The 27,123-nt window shown below is 41.9% G+C and overlaps 1 long non-coding RNA gene across 11 annotated transcripts in view; it reads left to right on the plus strand.

The window, feature by feature from the left end:
• Window positions 1–27,123, plus strand: part of LOC112962363 — a 107,710-nt gene that overhangs the window by 14,728 nt on the left and 65,859 nt on the right. For 10 of the 11 annotated variants that reach the window (XR_003252265.1, XR_003252275.1, XR_003252266.1 and 7 more), the window contains one exon: window positions 21,862–21,929. The exons of the other annotated variant lie outside the window; for it this stretch is intronic. This is a non-coding gene — a long non-coding RNA (uncharacterized LOC112962363). The remainder of the gene's footprint in view (window positions 1–21,861; window positions 21,930–27,123) is intronic. 11 annotated transcript variants of the gene reach the window in all.

A 27,123-nucleotide genomic window follows, 5' to 3' on the forward strand; every position in this document is an offset into this window, starting at 1 on the left:
CCCTTTTGCTTTGTACTATCTTCTCTCAAGGTCAGCATTTCTCTAACTGTGGTCACAACTGGTAGGGAGTCAGGAAAAGATTCAAAGGAGACCACGAAATATTGGAAGACTTAGAGTTAGTTGGCAGCAGCTTGGTACTTCCTTGGGTGAGGAAATGAATGCTTATATTTGCATCCAGTAATAACAGCCTGTTCTTCCTTTCCTGACCTAGAAGAGTGGAGCTTCTGCCAACTCAGGGGGAGCAAAGGGACAAAAGGAGGTTCAGGGGAAGGCACCTGAGCCAGAAGATGATGAACCAGAAAGGGGGTGGGGGTGATGTCACACTTTCAGAAAATTTGAGAAAAACTACTTGATGTTTACGGTGTTTTCTGTACCCCAATCTACTGAAAATTCCTTCTCTGCTCATCCTTTCCAAAATGGGGAAAATTCTCACAAATGGAAACAAACAATATTACTGAGAAATTGTTTTCTATCTATCACCTGATTTCCTTGGTGTACCTTATCGTCTCTCTGCTTGATAAAATATAAGCTCTGTATGACAAGGTCCAGAGGCTCTAATCAAATAGCACTCATAAATCTAATAAACAGCACTAATAAAACAGATCTGATCATGACCTTCTGATTTTAAAGCAGTGCAGACTTGCCATATTCACCAGGGTTCACTCACAAATCCCTCTATTTGGGGAGCTCTATAAATGCAGTAACAGGGCAGTGATGGTCTCCCCCTCCTTACATGGATCCATACAGCCCTCTCATAGAAGCAGAGAAGAAACAGTGTCTAGTGCACTGTCCTTGCTGCTGCCTACAGTGGGATTTCCAGAACTTCATTCAGCCTTGTTAAGGACCAGCTTTCAAGGCAAAAAAAAAATCCTAAAACATAAATTATCTTCCCCTTAACCTTATTATTTCACTGTTTTATCTTTAAATGCATTTGTTTTGTTCACCTGGACTTTCTTCTTATTACCAATAATGGTGTAAGCCATTGAGGTGCCTTATGGAAACACAGACCAGAACGTGAACCTTAAACAACAATAGTGCCAAACCATATCATATACTATTTTCCTTTTATGTATATCCATCCAGCTTACGTTTATACTTCTCATCTCCCCTCTCTTTTGATTAGTTTCAGGGTATTTAACTATAGTAAGATCATACTGCATCTTTCTTCCTCCTCTATCTCGGGGAACTCCTACGCAGCTTGGAGGCTGGGTGAGCCGCTCGGTGAATATATTAGCCTGTTGCTTTTGTGGCTGAACGGCTCCTGAAGGGGACAGAGGCTGCAACCTGCCAGAGCAGAGCACGAGCAGAACTAATATGGGTCCGTCTATGCAGTGGTGCCCATACCCCTCTCTGTACAGTGGAGCCAACAGGTCCCTGTCCTCACCCTGCGCCACTGACCACTGAGGAGAGGTTGGGGAGTATGTGTGGGGATGAGGGCTGGACCAGACCTCTGAGTCCAGGTACCACTGCTGGCAGTCTGCCTGTCCAGCCTATGCTGTCAACTGAGTCTGTGATTTGAGCAGCACAGATGTCCCTGGCTTCCTCTCCCCAGTCTGGGCTAAGCTCTCTTTTGGCCTTAAATCTCACTGTGAAGAACATTGAGCTGATGTGTAAGAAAGTCAATAAAGACAAATGATTAAATTGATTTCCATTACAAGGAGCTGATACAAAAGTACTCATGCTGAATCCTTATTTCCGACATAGAAACCACCACAGAAAACATATCTAGGCAACTACAATAAATGATGTTCACATTAGCTTTTCTTGATCATGATGGCACTATTCCTTCCCTTTCTCTCCCCCAGTGGTATATTGGGAAACTTATTTTTACTCTTCCCTGACCTGTGACAAATACATATGTATGGGTCAGTTAGGCCAGATAATACTTTATTGTTATTAATAATGGACTTTGAATATGGGCTCATTATAAATTAAGAATTGTTCTACCTGGTGGAAAGAGAAGATAAAAATGGAGCAAAGATGGAAATACTTTGTACTGACAGAGTGATGTACTGAAACAGTGATTTCTGAAACACCATGTTCCTGTGACATGAAAATTTCTAATTGGATTATGGGTTGTGCAACATAGTAGCAGGTGAAACACTGAAAAAAGAAAAAAAACCCCTATGAACTGTGAATTGAAACTGAGGCTAATATTCAAGGAATAAATAATTCCTCTAAACAAGAAAGCCTGATTTTCCTAAGTGTGGAGGAAACACCAGACTCCATTTAACTATTGGGAGCTCATACCTTCTAATAGGTATATCCTCAGTTCAGCACTGAGACAGATTCTCATTGTCCAAATTCAGGTCCAAATAAAATGAACTAAACTTGCCAACAAATCAAGAAAAACTTACAGCACTAGATCAATATGCATTTATAAATCAAATATATCTAAGTGAAATCACTGACTTTATGTTTTAACTGGGAGTGATGCCCTGGCCTTGGCCAAGTAAAAGAGAAGCTTGGAGGTCACCTCTTTCAGAATGGGACAGAAAATAAGTGATGGCCTTGTTCCTTCTTCATGTCCTTTTCAGCTCTCTGGACTCTTTAGGCACCATCTGAGTTTGGGCTGAGTGTTAGTTTACACCGTTGGTACCAAACTTACCCACCTCCAAAATAATGTAGTTCATTGCAAATAGCAGCATATGTCTTCCTGGGTTACTGTGAGTTTGATAAGGAAATGTTTCTTCTTTACCAGATGCAGCGCTTGAAAGGAACGAAGATAAAAAGAAATGCCACTTCTTTGTTAGAACTTAAAAGGAAGAGAGCAAGTTCAGGAAGATAAACTCTCATTGTTATTATGTTACCTTTTGCAGAAACTTATTAGTTACTAAATACTTGAGTGATGGGAATAAATCTGTATTTCCACAGCATCTGTAGATAATGAATTAGCTAGAGCATTGCCTTCACAGCTGTGATTTCATCAAAGGCAAAGTGGAAGTGAAAACACCTCGCTGCAGCTCCCCTGCTGATCCCTTAGCAGCAAAACTGTGTTTACCTCACTTACACCCAGCTATTGCATCTTCCTCACCAACAAGCCTTTGCTTTGCTTTCCCCCTGCTAGGCAAATAAACCCAGGACGCTGCGAGGATGTGTGGCGGTGTCCTGCTGCCTGCCCTGCCGGGACATGAGTCTGGGAGGGCGTTCTCGCCTGCCTTACTGCACAGGCCAAGGCAAGACCGTTCTTGCTGCTCTGCCTGGCTTGCTGAAGGAAAAATGTCTGGTGTGCCTTATTCCTCTGGGAAGCCTGCCTCCAGCACTCTCCCAGGAACCCAGCTCCACCCGGATGCCCCGCTCCGGCTGTTTGGGTGGGGGCCAAGGGAAGGAGGCACGGTGTTTGCCCGGCACCTCCTCGGTGCTTGCGTGTGTGTGGGAACGCCTCGATGTCCTGTGCGGGGACCTCCTGCATCGCAAGCCCCGAGGTCAGAGTCTCTGGGAGCAATCGGCAGGCCAGTTTCTGTCTGAGCGTTGCGCATAGTTGCACGTGGCCTGTTTAAAGGTAATGGGGATGAAGAGGTGTGCAACAAGGTAGAGGCAGTAGGCTTAGGCTCTGTAAAGCTAAAAGCAGCAATGGATGAATATGAACCAGCCGGACTGCTGTTTTATGGCGTCTCCACCAGGATGTTGTTTGTAACCAGCTGTAAGCTAGCTTTCTCTTAAAGCAGCTGTTCACAGAAATGCTCCAGAAGTTGAGTATATCTCAATGAACACCCAAACACCCTTCTTTAAGGCTTCTTAAATATCTTCCCTCCTTCGACTTCAAATCCTCAGTCCATGGCCATTGCCACTGCTGCAGGATCCCACTAGCAGGACGTGCCGAATCTTTTCCATTTGCCTTTCCCCGTAGTCTCATGCTTACTTGCTACGCTTGGTTCATTTTTGTGTATGGAGTCTGTTTCATCCAAATGGGAGGCTTCAAGCTGAAAATTAAATTAAGAATTTTATTTGTGGCGTTAATTCTCTTGTGGTAGCACTTGCAAAAAATAGTTATGAGTGTGTCTAAGTTCTATCAAGCCTTGAACAGATAGGAATAGGAAAATTAAACTATACTTAAATATATTTACGGAGTGTATTTAATTAATCATTTAAAATAAGTGTAGCCGGTCTTTTAACAACAGGAAAATTAGGATGCTTTCTTTCCCTGAGAGAACCTCTCAGTTAGTTTATTTTTCAAAGCTAATGCTTTATACTTCCAATGCAGGAATAATTCTGGCTAATTTTAAAGAAGTTTTTAGAATAGTTTAAAGAAGAACAATAAAAATTTAAAAAGAAGCAAGCTCCTCTCCCTACCATGAACAGAGAGGATTTTGTTCCTGGCTTAGTCCATTAAGGTCCAATGAAATCAATCCCTCCATGTGTGAATCATGCCCTGATTGATGTTGCTAAACTAGAAATTCCCTATGTTGGCACTTATTTAACATCGGTCAAAATGTCTTTGCAGTATTGGCGTCTTGATTCTAGTGTGACATATGGTATAGAGGGAAGGAAAAAAAAAAATCTTTAAATGTTACAGAACAAAATGGCTCCAGATGAGAAAAGGTTTGAACCACTTGAAGAATACGAATGGTCAAGCTCTTGTGCCAGACAAACTTCTTTGTTTGACAGTGGATATAATCCAAAAGCTGCCTGAAGCAGGAAGGCAACACTTACCAAGCAGTGGAAGGGAAAGCCTTTCTAGGACACGTAATTTTTCCCGCATGGAGCTAGGGGAAAGGTTTCAATTAGAGATGGGTGAACCTGGTGGTGTGAGGTTTTGCAGACCTTTCCAGAAGATTTATTTTTTGCTTCACAAACATGGCCTAAGTTTCAAACTCTTCTATTATGTAATTTAAGCTCATGGCTAATTCTATCTAGAAAAACAGGTTATTTTTTTCTCTCTCTTTTAACAAAAGTGGAACCTATGTCATTATACGCTGTAACTGAGACGAGCAAAAACAAGTGCCTGCTAGATGTCACATATATATTGAATTTATATTTTAATTGTGTCTTTCTTTCTTCCCCATCCTTTTGGGATAAGGTTCCTTCCCTGCCCCTCTTTTAAAGGTGTAGCACAGAATACGAAGCACAGGGGAAAACTGTGTCTGGGGGGGGCACATAGAGGGATTTAAAGCATCAGGATGCCCTTTCAGCCTGAGCATTTGCAGGCAGCTTAAAAGTGCCTCTAGACAGAGCAGCCTTTTGCAGCGGCTCTGGATATCAGGACTGCCTGAATAATTTCTACCCTGCCCTTCTGGGGCTCAGCCCAAGCTCATGGACCATTACAGGAGAATGTAAGAAGGCACCGGCAAAGCGCGCTGCCAGGATGGCCATTCCCAGCCACAGCTGGCCCTCCTGGGCCTGCATTGCTCTGGCAAAGGAGGGGAAAGAGGGAGGACTTTAATTCCCTTTTCTGCCTTCCTCACCTTGCTGGTGCGTGAAGCAGGAAGCAAGTCCTGTACGCGAGTGGGAGCGCAGCTCTCGGAAACCAGCCTGCCTGCCCAGCCGCAGCTTCAGCACCATAAAAGCAAATGGGAAGTCACTTTGTTTTCTCACTTGTACTAGAAAAACATTAACTAAGATCTACCAGGCTCTCTGGAAGGTTTTATTGATTCAGGAAACTCCTGCAGTCTTGACAGCCCTTTTTTCCACATTAATCAATGAGTTAGGTGTTCTTTTATAACAGCATTGCCCAATGCTAAGAAACAAATCTTCACTTACTTGGAGCAGCTGGATAGAAAATATCTCAGGGCTTGCAGGGTGTATTTTATAAATAAGCTTGAATAATCCTGTTTACTGACTTTTTTTTTTGGTGGGGAGGGGGGAGAAGTGGAAAGGGAAAGAGAAGTAATAAACCAAACTATTAGCTGTTGCAGGTCTATCTGCCAAAGCTATAATGAGATACTTGTAAAGCTGTAATCAACTGTATCAATACTAAATTTCGTTAAATGTGGGGATGCATGGTAAAAGAATCTAGAAAGGATTAGAGTGCTAAGTTTATCTGTTAGTTTTCCAAAAAAAGTTCTGGTTGTCATGAGATAATTCAAAACTCATTTAAAATTGCTTTCCCAAAGGAAATATTAGGTAACTCAGTGCAAGTATGTTTTTCTGATTAAAATACTTGACGTTTAGGTTGATGATGAAACATGATCCCCAGAGCTGAACAGTCTCCTCAGAGTTCGGTTCCTGGATGTTGGTGACTCTCCGCCTTTCACTTTGCTCCCTTTACCTTGGGTCTTATTTGAGAATGTGTATATATATATATATTTTTAATTCATGCCCTCCCCATAACCTTCTGAATTAAAACTTAATCCTGCCCACAAGCCCCAGATGGTCTGTAGCATCAGCACAGTTGTTCTCAGCAGTGAGTAGACTATGCATCTCACCCCAGCTCAGCCCTTTGCGGCAGTAATTGGCCTGCTCCCAGCAGCACTGCAACCTGCGCTTTTGGTTTTGGGCTCCTGGTAGTCATTTACTCTTCATTCTAGCGAGACAGGTGAAAGCTTGATACCTAATGAAATACCTAACTAGTATACAGCCTCTTTCATCCTAATCCTTAGTTTTGGAAATGGAATTAACAAACTGGAATTCAAACTGCGATGAGTTTCAGAGCTGCTGTGTCTGCCAGGTCTGATCTATTTTGGAACATTTGCTATAGCAAAGTCATGGACATTTTGCTGATACCCTGAGGATCCAAAAGGCACTCTACAGTCTGAAACGTATTGGCAAACATTTCTCTGCAGATCATCTCGCTTGCACATTTTGCTGATTATCCCAATTGCACGCTCATACAACGTCACACGCCCTTGCTGCCGTGGCGCTCGCCTGTGGTCACCCAGGATCCAGCGTGGTGTTTCTGGGTGCTGCCACCCCTGTGGCACTGCTGATGGCTGCAGGAAGCTCCTACCCTTGCAGCAGAGCTGGCTGGCAGAAATACGCGCCTGTGCCCCCTCTTCCCTTCCCATGATCTGCCATCTCTGCGTTTGGCCACTAAAACTGTAGTTTTCTCTCTTTCCTCCCTCCCATCTTCTACCCTACGTCCGTCTGCAAATCAGGCTTCCTCAGAGCTCCTTTGCATCTCGGAGTACTTCCCTAAGCCCTGACTCTTCACTGCAGAAAGCTCTAGTTCAAGGCTTCTTAGAAATGTCCTTTGTTGACAATGTAGCTAAGCAAGTCCCGTTTAATGATACATAGGCACTGATGAAGCAACTAATACAAAAACTGATTTGTCTGACTGTTTTTAACTCCTTGAAGCCAAATGAACATAGCACTCTTTCTGTAGAAAGTATTTTTACGTTAAAATCTCCAGCATGCAGGAAATTAATGTCTTGTGGGAGTACTGAACCAATGGCCCTATACAGTGTTAGTAGCAGTCCGCTGTGATGAATTTTGAAGTGGAGCAGATTCAGTGAAGGTGCAACATCATGACTGAAAAGTCTTGGGGCTGCTTCAATTTCTGACACAAATTGAATATGATTCATTGCATTCTACTTTCCCTTTCTCCAGACTGCTTCTGTTTTTGAGATATGGCATTAGCATAAAACAGACCATAGTATAACACTGCTGGATGTGGCTGAATGATTGCAGCATTTCTTATGATTCTTATTTCTTATGATTGGAACATTTCTTTTTTTTCTCTGTTGCTCATGAACAGAGTCAAGGATGATAAGCATAGATTTAGCTGTCTAAAGTTAGGTAAAATTTATTATTGTGCACATATGTCATGTTAAAAATATGTACATATTACAAGTGTGTTTACAAATTTGTGTATTTGTTCATGTATATTTATATGCATATATAAACATATGAACACATACATATATGTGTATTTATAGTATGTATTATATATACACACACTTATGCACATGCATGTGTGTTCATGTAGCCTGTAACTCTATAACTTACATAGCCTTTATAATGTTAAAGTTTAGAGTTTCTAGCTGAAATCAAAGTCCTCATGCTACACCTTAGCCAGAGAAATTCCCCGTTCCAAACAGTTTATAGACTAAATAAAGAAAGAATAAGAAATTAAACAGAAGCTAAGATGGGTAAAACGAGCCTAGGTCGACACTGTAAGGCTCTGACACTCGAGCTAGTGAACAGTTTCCTGGTGCAGGTGACTCTATGCTGAAAGAGGGGCCTCTGCTTGCGTTGCCTTCCTGAATGATGTAAACTGAGCCGGCGCAGGCTCTATCCTGCTGGCGTAGCTGTGCTGTGCCCAGGTTTCTCTGGCATGGGAGCATCCATGCGTGGGGGTGAATTTGCTGTGCTCTGAGCAGACTAGCCAGGCTGGCAAACTGCAGCGTGGACAAGGAGCTGTCCAAGTCAAGTTGGCTCTTCAGGTGTGCTTTGCCTAAAGAAATACAAGCTCTACAATTTGAAAATTAAGATCTAAAATTAAAACCCTATGAGAGTGCCTGTTTGTGGTGAGAGCTGTAAATAACTAGCCAGCTCAGCAGTCAGAGCAGTCAGTCAGAGGAGCGCTTTCCCGGCAGTGCTGCCCTTATTTTCGTGGCATATTTCAAGCGGTGGAAGGGTCTCTGGTAACATGAGAAGAGAGCTGTGCTGGGGGCAGGGATGAAATGCCCCAGTGCTGTCAGAGAATAGGGACGACAGGCCCATTGCCTCAGTCCCTCGTATAAAGAGACCCTCAAGTGCCAGGAGCCAGAAGTGTCAGACCTACTGCAGACGTGGCTTCCAACTGTGTGCTTGTGTGTATGCCAGAGACTTGATATCACATGTGGTGCAGGGAGCTGGACCACTGCACATATGCACAGCATCTTCCCTTTACAAACACATGTAGTGGCCCCAGACTCTCAAAATCTTCATATAAACATGGCTTAATCAGGAATATTATCTTATGCAGATCCCAGGCTCTCTCCAGTAAAATCTTGGAAGAACCTCACTCATCTTCCTCTGGGTGTTTGCTACAAGGCAGCAGTGGCAATGGCATAGCTCTACACTGAGAAAGGAAAGGTGTGTATTCACTCTTAGTAGCACCACTGAAATCAAGGAGGGAATATAGTTTCTGGGGACCCAAACTGGCTGTTTGCCTCTGGGTTTTGCACTTGGCCCCAAGGAAATGAAAAATTAAGGCAATCCTTAGTATGCATCTTCTGGTCCTTAAAGTAAATATATGTAAATGGTTACTTACCACACAGAGGTGGTTAACATGTGCTCTACCTAGAATGTCAACTTTTCCCCAGGAAAATACAGAAAAATCATTCTGTCCTCACCAGGTCAGAATGATTTATCTTTGCAGTTCTATGAAGCCTCATATGATTTGGGTTCGATGGAACACAGTTTCCTGACAAATCCTGACATGGCCGAAAACAGTATTTCCATCATTGGTCTCCTTTTGCAACACAATAGAAATGCTTCTTCACAGGCAAACCCACTTCCCGTATCTACGCTTGCTTAGTATCAGAGAGCCCCGATGATTTGGGGCTGTAACAGGAGGCAGTACAGAGTAGTGCTAACAGCATTTCAAAGGCGTCTGGCCACCACGCTGAAGAATGGAAGCAGCCAGTGTAAGTCATTTTATTGGCAGGTAGATTGGAACAAAAGGTTTCATTTACAGAGAAAGATGTCAATAGATGTATTTTTAATTAACAAAATAATGTCATAACCCCATAGAGACCTCTGAACTGTATAGCACTACAAAGACTTCTGACTTTTTACTGTCTTTATTTCCTGTTTATAGTCATGAAGTTCCTGAGAAATCCTGAGGATTTCTTTATTTATTTTTGTTTTAGTTATTCATACAGAGCAGCTCCTGATTAATGAAAAAGCATGCAGACTAGCTACCCTTCCTAGCCTTGGACAAAATATTCTATTCATGTTCAGAAGCTGAATGCGAAGGTAAATCTACAAAAGAAAGCTGTTTTCCATTAGATTGGAGTGCCTATGACCTTTCTAACTTCTCAATTAAAAAAAAATCCTGCTGTACTAGCTGTCCCCTCACACTGATTTCTCATGTGTAATTATCTACATCCCTTTGATGTAGATAATTACATCTCCTGTGGAACTGGATTACTGCCTTGTGAAATGAAAAAAAACCCCAAAACATATTTGTCTCTGAAATGCCAGGCTAATATTAAGAATAATACAAATGGTATTAAAACCTTGAAGTGAAAAGCTCTAAAAATATGCATTCCATTATCATTTGCTCAAAATATTTTTTCTATTGATCTCAACACTGGGGTAAGTACTGTAACAATTATTGAAGCCAATGACTTATATGTTACCTTCACTGAGCCTGGCAACTTAATTCATTAAAAAGGATTATGCCAAGTAATAAAAAAAGAAAAATGTGGCCTGTGTCAGAAAGTTAGTTAATGCATAGCTCTAGGGCCCTGTAGATTTCTGGGGAGTCTAATTTTTACTATGTGCTAGAGATGTTGTTTGATGGCATACTGAAATTATATTGGCGTGTTTATCTCTCTTGTGGTCTCTTAGGTCTGTGATTCTGTGTCCATCAGCCCCTAAAAGCATCCCTATTGCCAAGCCTATCCGTTACCTATAATCATTAGGGTGGAAAATTAAGCTGAAGAGAAGAAATTGGACTCCTTTTTGTTTTCCTGAGAAAGATGTTTCAGAAGCTTGGCCAATGCACTCCTTGGTAGTAAAAATATGGGAAAGTGTTTACTGCTGACCCTGACTCTTCCATGCTTCTGCATATGTTAAAAACACTCTTGAAGAGAAACTGTGGTCTAATTCCAAGTTATTTGGATGATGCACATTGAGACAGACTTCTCTGCAGTCTCCATCTAGTCAAGGCTCTGGGTTCCTCTTCACTCTAATAGATATCTTTAGGACTCTCTTGATGGTCAGAGGAACTTTTCAGGAAGTCCAGTTTAATTTGGGAACCAAACTGGTAGGCTGGTTTGTCCTGAGGCACCTTCTAGTGGATCTTAGGTGTTCAAATGTATGGAGATCAACCCCAGACTTGCTCTTAAAGTTATCAGGCATTTATGCATGTTACTGATATCTGCTAATAGTTCATAATTTTTCTTGAAACATAGTTAAGCATCTCTCAAGACTCCATTCTTTCAATTATGGTTTAAAACTGCTGGGTTTCTGTCTTTTCACCACCAGAATGGGGAAAGAAAGTGATTTTTTTCTTTTGTAAATCTCTGAGCGTATTTCTGCTGTTCTAGATGTCTGTGGACCTTTTGCCTGCTGTTCTTGAGTAGCTGAAGATACAATTGTTTCTCTTACTCATGTAGTCCTCACACTTCCAGAATCTTGGCCACGGTTACAGGGTCATTCCCCTGAGAAGAGTAAGCATCCACAGACTCCTTGTATGCTATAATCTGAAGAGACTGAAGATGTCATTCAGACTCCCTGCTTCAGACACCTACCTTAGAAATTGTAATACAGTAATTAAAAATGGGTGTCTAGCCCCAACAAGTTGATTCAAGGTGCCTATGAGATGCCACGCTCCCTCTCTGGTCAGTGAGGAGAACTGGGTTTCTCTGAGGGCCTCTGAGGACTGATTCAGAGGGAATTTAAGTTACTTTCTACAGTCTCTGAATTGCAGATAGAGCCTAGTTTCCATCTGTTACCTCGGCCTGAGGTACTCCTGAAGATACATGGGAACTTAAGCATGGATATTAGGGATAACCTATGGATATTTCTTCTCCCAAATAGTCTGGTGGCTATGTAGATACATCTTGAGCTAGATGGCCTATAAAAGTAGATGGACCAACTGAGTCTCTAAAATGTCTGAACTGGGAGTAAGCAGATTATGAGTGGCTTGCATAAGTCCTCACATTAACAGTGGTGGCACTGTAGAAGACCACCAGAGCTGTGACCTTCCATGAGTGAGGGAAGTCTGGCTGCAGCCAATAGCTGTGTTTGATTTGTTTTTTCCTTTGTATAGTCTGGGGTTTGGTAGAAGCAGACTGTTTCTAGTACCATAGTTCATGATCACTTCTGGCCTTTTAATCTAACTATGGATACACTTAGGATTCCAATTTTTTCTTCCTATATTCTTTTTTTCAATAAAATTCAGTGAATTGGAAGGTTTTCTGGAGTTAGCCTAGATAATATAACTCTGTCACTCCCTGAGTTTTGTGTTACTTCATATCTCTGCTGTATCTGTTGTTTTACAGCATTATTTGCATTTCCATGACAAATCTCTTATTTTTGCCCACTTTTGTGTCACCCCATGAGACACATGGGAGATGCCTGATGAGAAATAATGACTGTCCTGCCATCTGTCTGCCAGCAAGACTCTGCTGGAAATTTATCTATATCCATTGGTCTACCTGAAATGTACAGCATTACTCCATTTACTATATCAGGAAAAAGCTCTACAAGAGGACTACAGGACCCCCCTCCCCACCAAGAATTCTAATAAATCTAATAATGTCTGTGGGGAGAAAGCCAGGGGAGAGGGAGGATTTTTCTTTAAGCCTGGAGACAGTATTGAAATATTTAAGTTAATCCTATGAAGAGATATCACAGTACAAAAAACATGAAATGCCATACAGGAAAAGTTTTAATATTGCAGTAGCTTTGCAAAGGCAGATTTGCTGTAAAACAGACAAGACATAATATTGTTTGGGCATTTCGTAGCTCACAGTCATTCCCTAAACAATAAGGTTATTTTAAATCCATAAAAAACAAAGGAAATTCTGTCTGCCTTCTGCCCAGGTTGGAATAAAAAAGCTATTTCTTTTAAAGATGCCTTGTAGCATATCCTGTACAAGCTTAGTGCTCATATTTCAGAAGAGTCAGACCTCAAATTTGCCTCTAAACATGTATTTTCCCAAGCACCCAAGCAGTCCTCATCAGTAGCATCTCAGATGTCAGAAAGAATTAGTTGCTGGCAGGAGTTTTTTAAAGAAAATTCTTTTAAATAAAGCATATAGACCCATATGTTCAAGGCTACTTTGAAAAAATCCCACAAGAGTGCTAAGCCCAATGCCAACATATGAATCTTTTCTACTTGAGAACTTAACAAGGTTGTGGGATTTTTTTTATTGTTTTCCTGGTGGAGAATGGGGGGAGAGTCAGTTCAAACCTCAGCCTTTTCCTTTGTCTTGCAAATGGAATGAGTGTTTTTTAAATGAGCAAACATGTCCCAGCTGGATCTTACAACCTAAATAAAACCCATGTAAATTTATCTTGATGAATGTAAACAGTCAGGCGATAACTTTTTCCGTTAACCCAGTCTGGAAATATGTAAACCAATTTGTGTTATATTTCTGTATTTTCCATTATAAGGTGTTTCTAGCAGTTTCTATGCTTGCCTGTGCATTTTTTAATAAATTAAGATTGGGCTTGGTGTCTCATATCTCTGTTAACACAAGGCCACTCAGAAATCACCTGGGAAGAATTTTCCAGCACAGATTGATCAATTATCAGTTCTGATAATATCCACTGTCATGGAAACTTCCAGGTCCACATGTATTACATGGCAAAACTGTTCCTTAACAGCAACGTCTTGGCTTTTTCTTTTTTCTCATCACTGCCCACTCGGGGTGTTAATGTCTAGAAGAGATGCCAATCCACTGATATCCTGCCAGAGGAAAAGTCTCAGGGAAATAAGCTTTCAGCGCATTCTGCATGTCTGCAGTGCAAAAAAAGGGGTGAAGAGGGCTGTGCAGAGGCTGCTGAGGTCTGGTTTGGCAGAGCTAGCTATTAACAGCACAGCTGGTTCCCAGCTCCTCAGCTAAAAACTGGTTCTGGAGAGCTCTGCTCCTTTCAGGCGCTATTGCCCCTCGGGAGCTGCGTTGCTTAAGCTCTGGGTAGCTGGCTCCTCTCCTCCCTTTCCCTGTCTCTCAGCCTCAGATAGTGATGTCTCTGTTCCTGGTCCCAGTCCCCATCGTGGCTGCTTGTGGTTTGCAAGCATACTTGGGCAGTGGGTGCAACCACTCATAATTCACCTTCTAGATAAAAACACTCAGGGAGCAATGTTCAGCTCCTCTCAGTGGCACTGGAGTCATGGCCATCAGTGGCTTTGACGCCAGCCCACATGTCCGAGCAGGCAGCTGAGTCCTTAGTTAACACCAAGTTACGAAGCAAACAGCAATCTCCCTGACAAGCCTGCTGGTGCAAGAGCACTGCGGGAGTGTGCAAGTTTGTGTATCTATGACGAACAGCATATTCCTCTGACAAAGCCCAAGCTCCCGAACCCATGGCGCTTTGCCCACTTGTGAGACGGCATGGTGGTCCTCCCTGGGTGGCTGCAGCACCGCCTTGGAGGCACAGCGTGGTTCGTGCCCATCACCTCCTCCAAGCAGAGCAGCTTCCCCAGCAGGGAAATGCCCTTTTACTGGGACTTGTGACAACACATCCAGGTGCTCCTCTTCCTCAATCTTGTCTGGCCGAGGCTAACATGATATCTGTCACGAGCACTGCACCTTTCATAAACACATAAATCCACAGCTCCTCTTCACACGCCTCCTTCAGGGCAACGAGCTAAGGCCACCTCCCTGCCTACAGGATGGCCAGCACTCAACCCAGGACTGCATGCTTCCCTCTTATGAAAAGTACAGGGAAGAGCGGCAATTTAACGAGACTTTGTTGCACTCAAACAAATTTTAAATAATGCAATACCTTTTCAGAAACCTCATTAAATAGTCATAGTGCTTCTCTTTTCCTTCCCATCATTGCTAAACAATTAGCCATGCATTTGTACACAAGTGGGAGTGCTATCCTTTCTATAATTAGAGTAATTATAAATGTCTCCAATACTAGTTAGCCTAGGGCAGCCGCCTTCGAGATCAGCCTTTGCATATGCACCTGTACCCAAACCTCAGCACCATGATGCTCACAGGCATTTTTTTCCCTCCTTTAATAAAGTTTACTCACCTTTGTCTTACCATTCTTGGCGTTTGCAGGGGAAGATCTGTTGGGCACAGACCATGGGTGAGGTGATCTTTGGGGAAGCTTCCCACATCACACCCGTCTTTCCATTTCATGGTAAAAAAGTGACTGGGACATGGTGGGGATAGAAACACAGTGGAGTGGGTTCTGTTCTTGCCTCCACAACAGATTTATCGAGTGATTTTGGAAACATCACATCATCTCTGTGGCACTGTCCTTAAAAAAGGGTAAGGATTTTAAATGTCTTGAGGACATGCTTTGAGCACTTTGACTGAAAAATTTACACCACTGTTAATACATATCAGATGTGGATCTGTGAGGGAAAAAGGGCTGATCAACAGCAAGAATTTCTATTTATACATATTTTCTAACCCCAAGAAGAAAAACAAAATATTAAGTAAATGCCTGATAGTCCTTTTATTTGATGAAACCTTATTTACCATTTTCTTAAGTGTGGCTGGAATATTTTTTAGCACTAAGTAAAATCTTGCATTTCAACTCATTTGCCTCAAGATGCTACAAAGATATGTCTGCCTTTTCCTGGTCATTGTTCCTGCTGTTTGTTAGTGTGAAATAATCTTAGAAAATGAAAGAAATGAGCAACACTTCAGGAGAAAACAGTCTTTGATACAGGAAGATTTTGGCTGGTGAGCTCACTTGAAAGATTTGTGTCTCAATACATTGCATTACCCAAGCTGAAATTTTTATTACAAGCTAAAAGTCCACTCTCTTTACTCAAATATTTGCTCTGAAATCTGTTTGATTTATTTCTGTTGGTGAAATGAAATGTAAAGATGCAACCTATGACACCCTGGGAAGGAGTGGATGGGGGTACTGAATCAAAGGGCACCCCAAAACTAATTAAAAATGTTCAACAGTGTGAGTGCGAGAAGTGATTCTTGTGTGTCTAATGCCTACTCTTACGCTTAGAAATTAAATCTAAGGTAAAAGGATGGGATATTGTGAACACAACAATGGTCCTTATATCCTGTTTACAATGCCAGCTAAGATCTCTCATCAATCTCTTGAGATCCTTTTGTATTTTTAAAGTCTGTAGATGTTGCCTTCTTTGGACTCTGAGAGCTCCCCGGTGATGAAAGTTGCACTTCGACCCTCTTGGGAATAGACTGGCTCATTCGCTTGTCAGTTGGCCCCTCCTGCCTGATCTGTGATGCAGGTACAGAAAAGCCAAAGGAAGTATAACCCTTTACTTGACCCTGTTGTATTTAGCATGGTAGACATAGCCTAAACCTGTGAGCATTCAGATTGCATTGCCTGTGAGGCAGGTTTCTGTGGCATGCCCTGGGCTTTTGGACCAACAGCAAATAGGTATTGATAATACACTGCTAACAGGAGGCTATGGATGGAGGCCTGGTTGGCAACTGTGTGAAGTGGCCATTTGTCTATTAGCTATTTAGACTAATTTAAATAGTTCCAAAAACTTGTACAAGGAGGGGAAAGTATATGCTGATCTGGTAGTGATGTGGCAGATCTGGGGCGGTGCCTAGTTGCAGTGTGCTCGTGAGGAATCATTAGGCTCCAGAGCGCTGGCCAATGCCTTGGTGCAGACTGCCCATGGGCAAGTCACCGAGAGTTGAGGTGCAGCTCACTTATCAGATGCACACTTTGTCTTCCAGCTTCCAGCTATTTTACCATAGCTATTAGTCATGTGGAAAAAACTCAGCTCTGTCTGTGCTACGTAGGGAAATAAAGAGAGCAGGAAAGAGAGTCAAGCCAGCTGCCTCACACAGGAGCAGCTTTGCGAGCCACTCGCTCCAGTACAAACCAGCAGCTCGCAGGTCCTGTGTATGCCCTGCTGTGGGCATGACTCCCAGCACTTTCCACACAAACTCAACCAGGGATGAGCCCTGGCCAAAGACACTGATCAGGGATTGGTCTTCAGGAGGATGGGTTGAGGTTGGGATCCTGATTCAGAGGAATGGAGAAAGTGGTGTGGAAGGGGTTCTGGCTCTTATCCCTCTCAAACTTTTGCTAGGTAGCACAGAGGGTTAGGAAACTTGTCTAGTTTGCGCCAGTACATGGGACATAGGCTGCCCCTGTCTACATGTCACAGACCTTCCTGATGTTAAAAAAAGAATGTGTGTGTGTAGAATCTTCTTTCCAACCCTATTGACTAGGTTTCATCAGATTCAGAAGAAATGCTGTGGGTGGTTTTTCTTTTATAGAAAGTTATTATTTAAAAGCTCATCATTAAAAGTTTTTCTTTTTTTCTTTTTAATTTTTATGGTATGTTAGAAGAAACTTTGTTCTCTCTTTCTAACAATGACTTCACCGGCCTACTATACCAGAAAGCAGTTTTAAGGGCAGATATATAAGTGTGTGTGTGTGTGTGTGTGTGTGTGTGTGTGTGTGTGTATTCTTTTCATGTATGCAGGGGGAGAGAGGGTTAACTCAAAACCACGGGGAAAGTGACCATATTGAAAACGTTAGCTGACCTTCAGTTTAGCAGAACTAGTTGCTGCTACTTCCCTGAATAGACACTCAAAAAAATTCCCTCTTAGACCAGACAAAAGCACCCACGCAAGTGCACATAAGTAGGGACTAGAAAAATACTCATCGTATCACAGTTAAAAGATTAAATGAAAGGAAGAAGTAAGCTAGACTTGTCAGGGTAGGGGGGAATTACCTAAAAAATATTTAGAAACATGTCTTCAGGATGACCAAGGATTTCTTTCTGGAGGAGGGTTTACTTTGTTTTTCACAAGCCCTAAGTTTGGATGGAGCTACTGCAGCAATGTGAACTATAGTCATTTACTTCTAACCTTGGAACACTTCAGTAATGCATATTTCCACATCAAAGGGGGTGAGGAAGGAGATATATGCCTTGCAGTAGTTTTTGTTGGTCTTGATAAAATTGATGCATTCCCAAAGCTGAAAACAGAAAAACAGAACTGACATGCAGCGGTATTCTCCAATACTATCAAGACAAGCACACTAAATGCTAAAATTACCTCAGGGCTCTAATAATTTTTGTTTATTTTCAAGTTTCTGGCAGTACAGAAGGATTTAACCTTGCAGCATGCCTTGAAATCATCCATTTTGAATCAGTTTAATAAGCAAACCCTAAAACTGCTGAGTCCTAACAAAAAGCAACCTGTCCTTCTTCCACTTATATGAAACCAGCTTTTCTCTGCCTTTATAATCTCTGCTAATCTCTGTAGTGAAGAGGCCCTTCCATTGAAGCCTAGTTAAGTAAGTCAGCTCTTTGTATGAACGGATCAACTCCTTGCGTGCTCTCAGGCTGAGGGCACAAAACCCTGGTTTGCTCTCATTAGGTTTGCTGTGAGATGTTTGACTCAACAAGCAGGCAGCTGCACATTAATGGTACAGTCTAGATGATGAAAGCTTGGGTGGCTCTTACATGTGCCATGTCTGAAACGAAGAGTCAGAATCAGAACTGGTCACAAATTCCACATCATGTATTTGCTATTTGAGAGTACTGATCCATCAGTGCTGATATGGTCCTTGGACATAGTTTTATTTCAACACAGGTCCTGTGGAAAACAAGCAAATGCTTGACAGTCCAACTACTCACTTGCTCAGCAGCCAACTTCTGCTGTAATGAGTTATTGTTCTTGGACCATTTACAGCTCCTGATTTCCTCTCTGGAAAACAGAACTCTGAGGAAGAGTATTTAGAAGCTTACAATTCATTGTGATCATTAAAACAGTATGTGCCTTAGGAACCCTTCTTAAACCAAAAAAAAAACTTTTTTATAAAGCCAAAGGCCATTATAATGACTTTTAATCCACTGCCATTAAGATGGCTTTCTTAGATTCTTTTTGTGGGGAATCCAAACAGAGGAAAGAAGGATTATGAACATCTTGGTCTCAGATAACTTGGGGCAGAGGCATCCAACTTTTTCACAAAATTGTTCATATTTTGCCATTAGTTTGAAACTTGCACATAACTCATACAATTAAACACTTTAGAGTGGATTTGTTTTTCTCAATACAGCTGCAGAAATGAAGCTGTGCCATAAATATTGAAAAGGAGATTAAAATGGATGGAGGAACTGATGTTAGACACCCGCTTTTCCATGGGCTGATATTCTGAATTAGAGAGGATTGGCCACTAGCCACATTATGAATACTGTACATTGGACTTGGCCAATAGCCATGCTTTTCTGCCCTTGAAATTGACACTAGTGTGAAAAGTGTTAGAAGTATGTGCTTGTGTTTTGTGCTGATGATTGCCTGTAACTTCCAAAATCTCCTGGAATCTTCTTGGCCTTTCTCAAACGTCAGCGATAAGTCACTACTGTGGCACAAATTTGCACATGGCTAGTTTTACCGTTTAACTATATCATTTCCAGTGTTGTTGCGTATTACAAGAGAACAAATAAGAGCCCCCCAACTTGCCTTCTTTGACACTGGGCCCTATTCATCTCTTTGTGACCAAACGGAAAGCGACAAGTGCTTCTTCACCGCGCTCTTGCTGTATGAACAAGTGTTGATAACATGGGTTGAAAGACACAGTCTGGTGCCACCATGCCCAGCTGTTTCTTCACTAGTTACCATTGTGCTGTCCCTCTTTCTTTTCAGGTTGGCAAGTGCATTTCCAACTAGCCTCACATTTTGTCTCCGGGGTACTCTATCTTTGGCGCTGCTTGCCAAGGACAATAGATGAGCCTCTTTACCAACGCTGAATGCGATGCCTTTGTGTAGACTTAATCTTTGGTGAAACAGGTTTGTCCCTGCTGCTTATAAAATTTGCTGTGCTCAGTGCCAAGAAATTCATCTGCTGTTGGCCCTGTCACTTTGCTCCACTGAAACAACACTTGTTTTGTGTTTCTGGGCTCTGCTGTGCTGATTTACTAAGCAATGCAGTTTGAGGAGAATAATTTATTTTTATACTTTGTGATGATGGTACTTATTTAACTTGCTGAATTTTCACTAAGCAAAAAAGCAGCTTGATTCCCTAATATAGAACCGGTCCTACCACAGGGTGTATAGCCCAACATTGGGGGTGATGAAGTCTGCCGTGGTATTGCAGTCCTGCAAAACATGACCCTGTGTGAGCAAATAAATAGTAAATACACTGACCTGTTGGAAATAGAACCAGCTCTGAAAAGTATGTCCTTTTCATGCTGTGGGATGGCCACAGTATGAAAGCTCTGAATTCAGTTTAAGCTCCGAATTTTGATGTGGCCTTCTCTGGATATAACTGTGGTACCCAGGGCTTCTGTGTTTCAGCTGACAGGTCCAAGAAGTGCCCTGTAGCCCAATGTGTTCCTGAGACCCAGTCCCAAACATCTGTTTCCTCACAGATTCAGACTACATGCAGATCCCTTCTGATCCTGTCACGGACCACACTTGGGCTCCTGGTCCATACTGTCTGCATAGGCTTGGACGGGGGGGTGCCATTGCAATACACGTAGGCATCTAGGCCGGGCAGAGCTTGCTAAAGCCCAAATTAATCTACTCTGCAGGACTGAGATTTCTGGAGGTTTCTCCTAGGGAACGCCTTGTCCCAAGTGCCTTCCTATTGAGACAGCTGGCAAATTTGACTTCAAGCATGATCTTGAAGCAACTCATAAAAGATACTGTACATGTGGGGTGAATGCTTTCCTGGGGAAGGCATGAACTACCTTGCTTCATTAAAATACAACCTGTCCATATATATACTCTGCATTCCCTTTTAGACTGTTTTTTTAAAATGTCAGTTTGCATTAGACATCATAGTAACTAAGCGAACAGATTACATGCATACTAATATTTTATTCACCCTTTGTTTGTAATCCACGACTTTCCTGTCAAATATCTATTCACACTGCATTGTGACTGGTAATGAATAGCCATTAGTAGGTGGCTTTAGAAGGTCTTACCAAAGCAAGAGCTCTACATAGTTGTTTCTAAGTCACAGTTTAACCCTTTGCCAAAGGAAAAGAAAAACACTTGAGATGTCGCTAACCTTGTGAACAGGTCAGCACTCATAGGCAGTCAGAAAGGCTGAGGCTGATGCCAAAGGCTGTGAAGCGCAGAGGATAATATCTAAGGAAAGGATATTTTTTGCAGTGAGCTCCCCCTAATCTAGGCTCTGAGTTTTCATTGCTACCCTGTGTTTATGTTATAAGCAAGGATATCCATGTGTTGGGTCTTCAGTCTCTGCCAAGGACAGCAGTCTGAGAGTAGCAGATTACTGTCCTAAAATAACAGAAGTCAAAGAGGGAAAAAGTTGTCTGTCAAGTTCAAGCACAGTGGAGTTGTCTCCTGCTCCACGCTATCTGGTGCTTTGTGCAGACTGCTTTTTAAAGCCTCTCGCTGCCTGGCTCTTGCTTTGTCTCTTGAGAGACAAGTCTTCTGTTTAAAAAATCTCAGCTGACAGCCATCCCAAACTTTGACTCCTTGCTTAACTATCATAACACTTCCAAAAACCCAGTAAATGTTTTAGATGGATAGCAGATGATACCAAGGGTCTGAAAATTAAACTAGGATACATTGCTCCTTACAGTATAATGGGCACTGGTGTCCCAAGCTTGAATGAAGACATGATATTTCATGTCTCTCCATACAGAGCACAGCTGAAGCAAATATAGTTCCTTTGCTGGTCCCCATGACCCTAGTATCCCTGAGCAACAGAAAGGCATGACGCAAAACTAGTAGATCTCCTGAGACATGCTTTTAAAATAACCTTAACAGATCTGCCCATTTGTTCTGCTTCCAAGAGGGCCAAAATTTTTGTTTTATTTACTATATGTGTGGCTTCAATAAACAAAAGCCTGAATCAGCTCCTGTTTTAAGCCCTTTCTAGTGGAAAGTTGACTCTGAGAGCACAGCCACAAACAGGATTATGTAGGCCGCCACACACTGTCTTCTGATAATCTACCCAGCACTGTTCTGGAAGGCCTGAGTCCTTTGTAACACTGTCCAGAAGACTGAAATCGAAGGCCATATTCTGCCACTTTGATAGATATCTACAATTTCTCTATTGGCATGTATAGAATAGTGCCATACTTAAACTAATTGAAATGGGATCAGAATAACCTTCTCTAATTTTCTTCCTTTATTCTTTTAATTGAAGTGAAGATTGAAATGCATCATTCTGCGGTGATATGGAATTATTGGTGTTATTGCCATGGACTTCCAATGGTGAGTACTTTATTTTTACTCTCATTTTTACTTTATTTTAACTTTATTTAAATTTTTTAAATTTTACTTTTAAATATTCCCTATCAGCTACGCCTGTGAGTAACATAATGGTAAGCAGATTCTGATCTTTCTTCCTTTAATTTGCTGGTGCCTTTTCTCCTTACGTCATGCCTATGCTATCATGTCTCTTTGGACTGAAAGACTCTCAGGGTAGGGCCTTACAGATAGGCTTAATCCCTCCCCAGGTGAGCCACCTAAAAGGTAGGCATTTAGTCTAAGCTTATTACCTAAGTTCCCTCCATAGTCAGTAAAGAGATAGCTGTCATGAAAGGATGAGTCATCCCACCTATCTCATATACCTCAGTGAGGGTGGGCAGGCTCACTCCTCTAGAGATGGCTTTTTCTCTGTATTGTGTAGAATACCCCCAGGTGCTCACCATGACTTGAGATCAGGGTCCAAATTTTGCTTTCATGCTCTGGGGTTCCTCTTTGGGATCTACCAAGTACAGGTAGCTCTGGAGAAGTGGGAGGTCTTAACCAGCAGTTAGCTGGGTGTAGGAATTTAGGAGCAGGCTGAGCTTCTTCAGGATCAGGGCTGTGTTCAGTAACATGCAGTGATGGAACAGCGGAGAGCCTAACACAATGACTAGTTGGCACATCTACAGGGATAATTAAGATGGCAGTCTGTGGCGGTGAAAAGCTATATATTCTATCGCAGGGTGCTGCTGTCTGTGGCGTGATGTGTGGCAACAAACTGGGCACTCCCCAGCCCATTCCAGTGCTAATATCCATCTTTCTAAACTGGCAGCTGGTCCTTTTTGGCCTTTGATACTCAGGGAGACTGCATGACTAATTCAAGACAGCTACGGCCCTTGTACACTGCAGGGTTGCTTTGACACTCTGACTGATTTTTAACATCTGAGCCTGAAATATCTCTGACGGTCTAGGAAGGCAGATGGGCTTCCTAATTCTATGGGCCCTGTCCTGCTTTCCTCATTAAAGAGGATCTCCCATTGAACTCAGGGAGAGTTGAAATGCAGTCAGGATTAAAGGTCTGGCCTTAACACTTCCTCAAAGGTAGCCATGTAAAGAAAAAATTCTGATTTTTCTTCTTTAAGGCTCTTCTCGTGCATATTTGCTTGTTACCTGGTTGGCCTTTTCCTTTACTTTGGCAATTTTTCCCTGGATTACTTGTCTGTCCTACTTCACATTGTGGTGTATTAAACCAGGGTAACACAGACTGTTAAGAGTCAGAAGACTTTGCCCAGAGTTATTATAAGAGTTAGACAGTAGAGGGTGCAATGTGAGCAATAAATTTAGCTTCTGCCTCCTGTCTCCTCGGATCATGGTCACCTTTCTGACTCACCAGCTAAAATGAGTCCACATTCAATGCCTGAACAATGGTCCCATGAAGATAGCCCGTGGTCAGGTTAGGAAGCTGATGAAACCCTTATGTGGTCACTGTTCAGCAGTGTTTTGCAAGTAATACCTTGCAATTTTTCTTCACCTCTTACTCAGCATAGTCCTTACCATGTAACCTGTGGATACTGCTGTGGATAATCTAGATATGAAGTGAAGCATGCTCTTCTTCCTTTCTTTCCTAATCCTGAACTGTTCCAATATTCATGTGCTTTTCATAATTCTGGCTGCGGATCAAGATCATGAATCAGCCTGTTCTTAGTTTTGTTAAAGAAGGATCATGAATTATTCATACCCTGGCAAAAGGCATGATGAAATAATTAGGCATTAAGAATGCACTGTAAATCAAACATGAACACAGGCCCTTCCAAGTTGAGACTATATTTCAAAAAGATTTATACCCATATAGATCATAAATATCTGGCAATTAGTTTGCTGGTTTTCTGAAATAAAAACAAGGCTCATCTTTTTGGCAGCTTGTGATGAACTGGAGATGTAGGATGTGAAGAGAAGTTGTAATGATCCGTACTCTGCATCTTTTCATCTTAACATAGGTCTTTAGGTTAGTGAACATTAGGTTTAGGCAGTCTGACAAATTCAAACTCTAATCTGGCAAATTCAAGATAATCATAAAACACGTAAATTACAGTTTAGTGATTAATTAGTACAAGCATTTGGCAAGGCAACAATTAAAGTGTCTATATGCTTAACAGCAAGCATCAGTTCATCTGTTAGGCTCCTTTCAGACCAGGCCTCAAAGGCCGTATGGCAACTAGTGTAGTGTGGCAGTATCTGTTTATTATTTTATTTCCTTTTTGGTAGAGGGATGGGAAAAAACACAGCTTAATGAAGGTTTGTATAGCCATTAGACGGAATATATTTTTAGGTAGCTGATCCTGTAGGTTACAATATGTTCAACCAGTATTTTGGCTGTTCACAGATTATCAGTGCTCTCTGGCCTTTGTCATTATTAAATAAAAGATTAATTATGAAAAAAAAGTAAAAAAAAAAAAAAGAAGTCTCTTTTTTTCTGGAACTGCAAATCCACAAAATAACTTTGTATAAGGTGGAGGAGGTATGATTTTTGGAATGCAGTTTACCTGGGACAGACGTAGTGGAAAAGATCAGCACATGCAAGGTATTGGACACCATACTGATTCAAAGATATTGACCCTTTCTGAATGCCTTAGAATAGCTAGTGTAAACATGTGTATCTGCTTACTGTGCATGCTCAACCTTCTGAACATGAAAAGAAAATGATGGTGAGTGAAACATATTGATAAACAAGGCATCCACAAACCAGTTACAATGGTCTGACTGAAATCACACAAAAAAAGTTTCTTGTGACAATGCAACAACTTTAAAAAACTCAGCCAGGGGCTAAACAACCAGAAATGCACTATTCATAGTTCTGTATATTTAGTGACGAATTGGAAAGGAACACTGAAGAACACTTCTTTGCAGAAGTTTGAACTGTCTCCAATCTAAACATGAGAGCACAAAAAATAAGTGCAGAAATCAGGTTATTCTAACAACACAGTTGTATGCTAATGTAAGGAAACATGCATCGTATAAACTTATGAGCCTGTGTGTTCTTGGAAGAACTCTGTAATACCACAAAAACTACCTAGAGCTATACATTGGGCTGTAGCTGTGATTCATTTGTAAAAAAATACAACTGTGTTGAAAAGACATGAGAACGGAAAGCTGTTCACTCTGCAATTGACCTTAAGCATTATTGAAAACGAGCAACTCCTACTGGTAAATTCACAATGGATTCTGAAAACATATCCTTATAAACAGGAAGAGAAAGCTATTGTAGGCTACCATAGGCCCTGGGGGAAATACATGATAACAGAACCAAAATGCACGTGAAACACCCAGGTACTGGAATCCAAGGCTGGCCAAAATCTGGGAGGTGTTGGGCTGTTACAGGAACGTAGAGTGCTTGTAGCCACTCTGCTTTTGCAATCAGGCATAGCTTTCTAAAATGACCTCTTCATTGCCATGTATGCCTTTCATACCATTTGCACTGCTTATCTAGAGGAACAGGCTTTCTTGGTTAATAGTGGCAATATATATCATGCAGAGTGGACTCTCTCTGTTCCTTGTTCAGGATTTCAGTGAAATATCTGCTTACTAGATTTTTTGCGTGCTTGCAGAGGGGAACTCAATGGCAAAGTCTTTCCATTGTATATAAATTACATTTCTAGCATTGTAAGTGTAAACTGAAAGAGCAGTATTACCTCAAAAATGAACTTACATGACATACTGACAACATTAAGGCATGCCAAAGAATCTTTGAAAGGCACTGATTTAGGTCATCTAAAATTTATATACAACATCACGGGCTTTCAGACCTGATTCTGAATTTTATGGCATGATTGCGGATTACTTATGAGATATCTAAGGACATACATCTGATAAGGATCAGACCCTAAATATAATCAATCAAAGCCTTATGTCCTTATATCTATAGCAACTATAACAGCCCCAGCACAGTATTCTGTGCCGTTTTCATTTAAATATTAGCATACATGTCTGTTTTATGACTGTTTGGTTTGGAAGGTCTGGTCACTCTTGTCTATTTTTCCTCCCACTTTTCTCTGCTAGCTACTAGATTCAAACTGGTTAATAGCATGGCTGATTTCACACTTCCGTAATCCTCACCTCCAAATCCTGGTGAAAGGTATTGTGACAAATACCTTCCAATCAGTTATTCGGGAAAAGATGACAAGACTCTGCAATTAGGTGATGCCGTATGAATGACTTAGTATCCCCCTCCTAGAGAAGAGACGAGTACTTATTGTAAGAGGAAACTGACTGCAGTGATTCAGTGTATGGAGGTGGCCTAGAGAAGCACCTACTTTGGCCTGGGCCTAACACTGAGCTCAGCTATGGAAAAAATGAGTGCTGCCTTCTGCTGTGTTACCCTGTCATCCTCAAATCCTTCTTAGTGGCCTGGGTGATCTGTGCTAGTACGTTCAGTGCCAGAGCACGGGCAGCTGTGTCTGTGTTTCCAGGAATCTGCAAACAAGCATCTCCCAAGTGCAGTATTGAGACAGTCTACTTGTCAAGGCAAAGCACTGTCAGGCTAGACTACCAAGTCTTACTTAGATTGCACCTTTTTCTCAAGAAGGAACTGTTCATCAATAAGAAGCGATGGCGTAAGTCCATAATAATACACGGTAAGTAATCAAGGTGTTCATATTTGATAACAAACCACCTCTGAACTAATTCTCAATACCTGAATGTTTGCATGTGGGCCTGGCTTCCAGAAGACTTGTGGGTACAGGCGGGTTGGTTGTTTCTGGCTCCGACTTTGGTAAAGGTGGCTGATGTGACTCATCCCTTTTACCACACAAGGAGCCTTAAGACAACCTGAAGCCAGTAGGCGACTAACTTGAACTTTAAATGCTGCAGATCCAAACCTGCTTCTGTATGTGGGGGAAGAGGTTTTAAACACAGAAAAAGGCAAGGATGACAGAGCAGGGTGGAAAGACTCTCTAGAGACACACTGTGGTGAAAGCCCAGGAGGTAGGGGAGGCAGAGAAATGGCCGTGTGCCAGGCAGTGAACCTACATGGGTGTCACAGAAGCTGAGCATGAGTCCTGCCCCACGTAACCTCCAGGATACCTACCTCCATACAGCCTTCCTGCATCCTGGGGAGCGTGGGCAGATGATCAATGGGAAACAAGGATCAGAGCTTGCAGAATACCAAACCTCCCCTGGAGCCCACCGCGTTCATGGGTCCTGGTCCTGGACCTGGACCTCC

Source organism: Apteryx rowi, unplaced genomic scaffold (genome assembly GCF_003343035.1).
Source record: "Apteryx rowi isolate R43461 unplaced genomic scaffold, aptRow1 scaffold_147, whole genome shotgun sequence".
Lineage (NCBI taxonomy): Eukaryota > Metazoa > Chordata > Aves > Apterygiformes > Apterygidae > Apteryx > Apteryx rowi.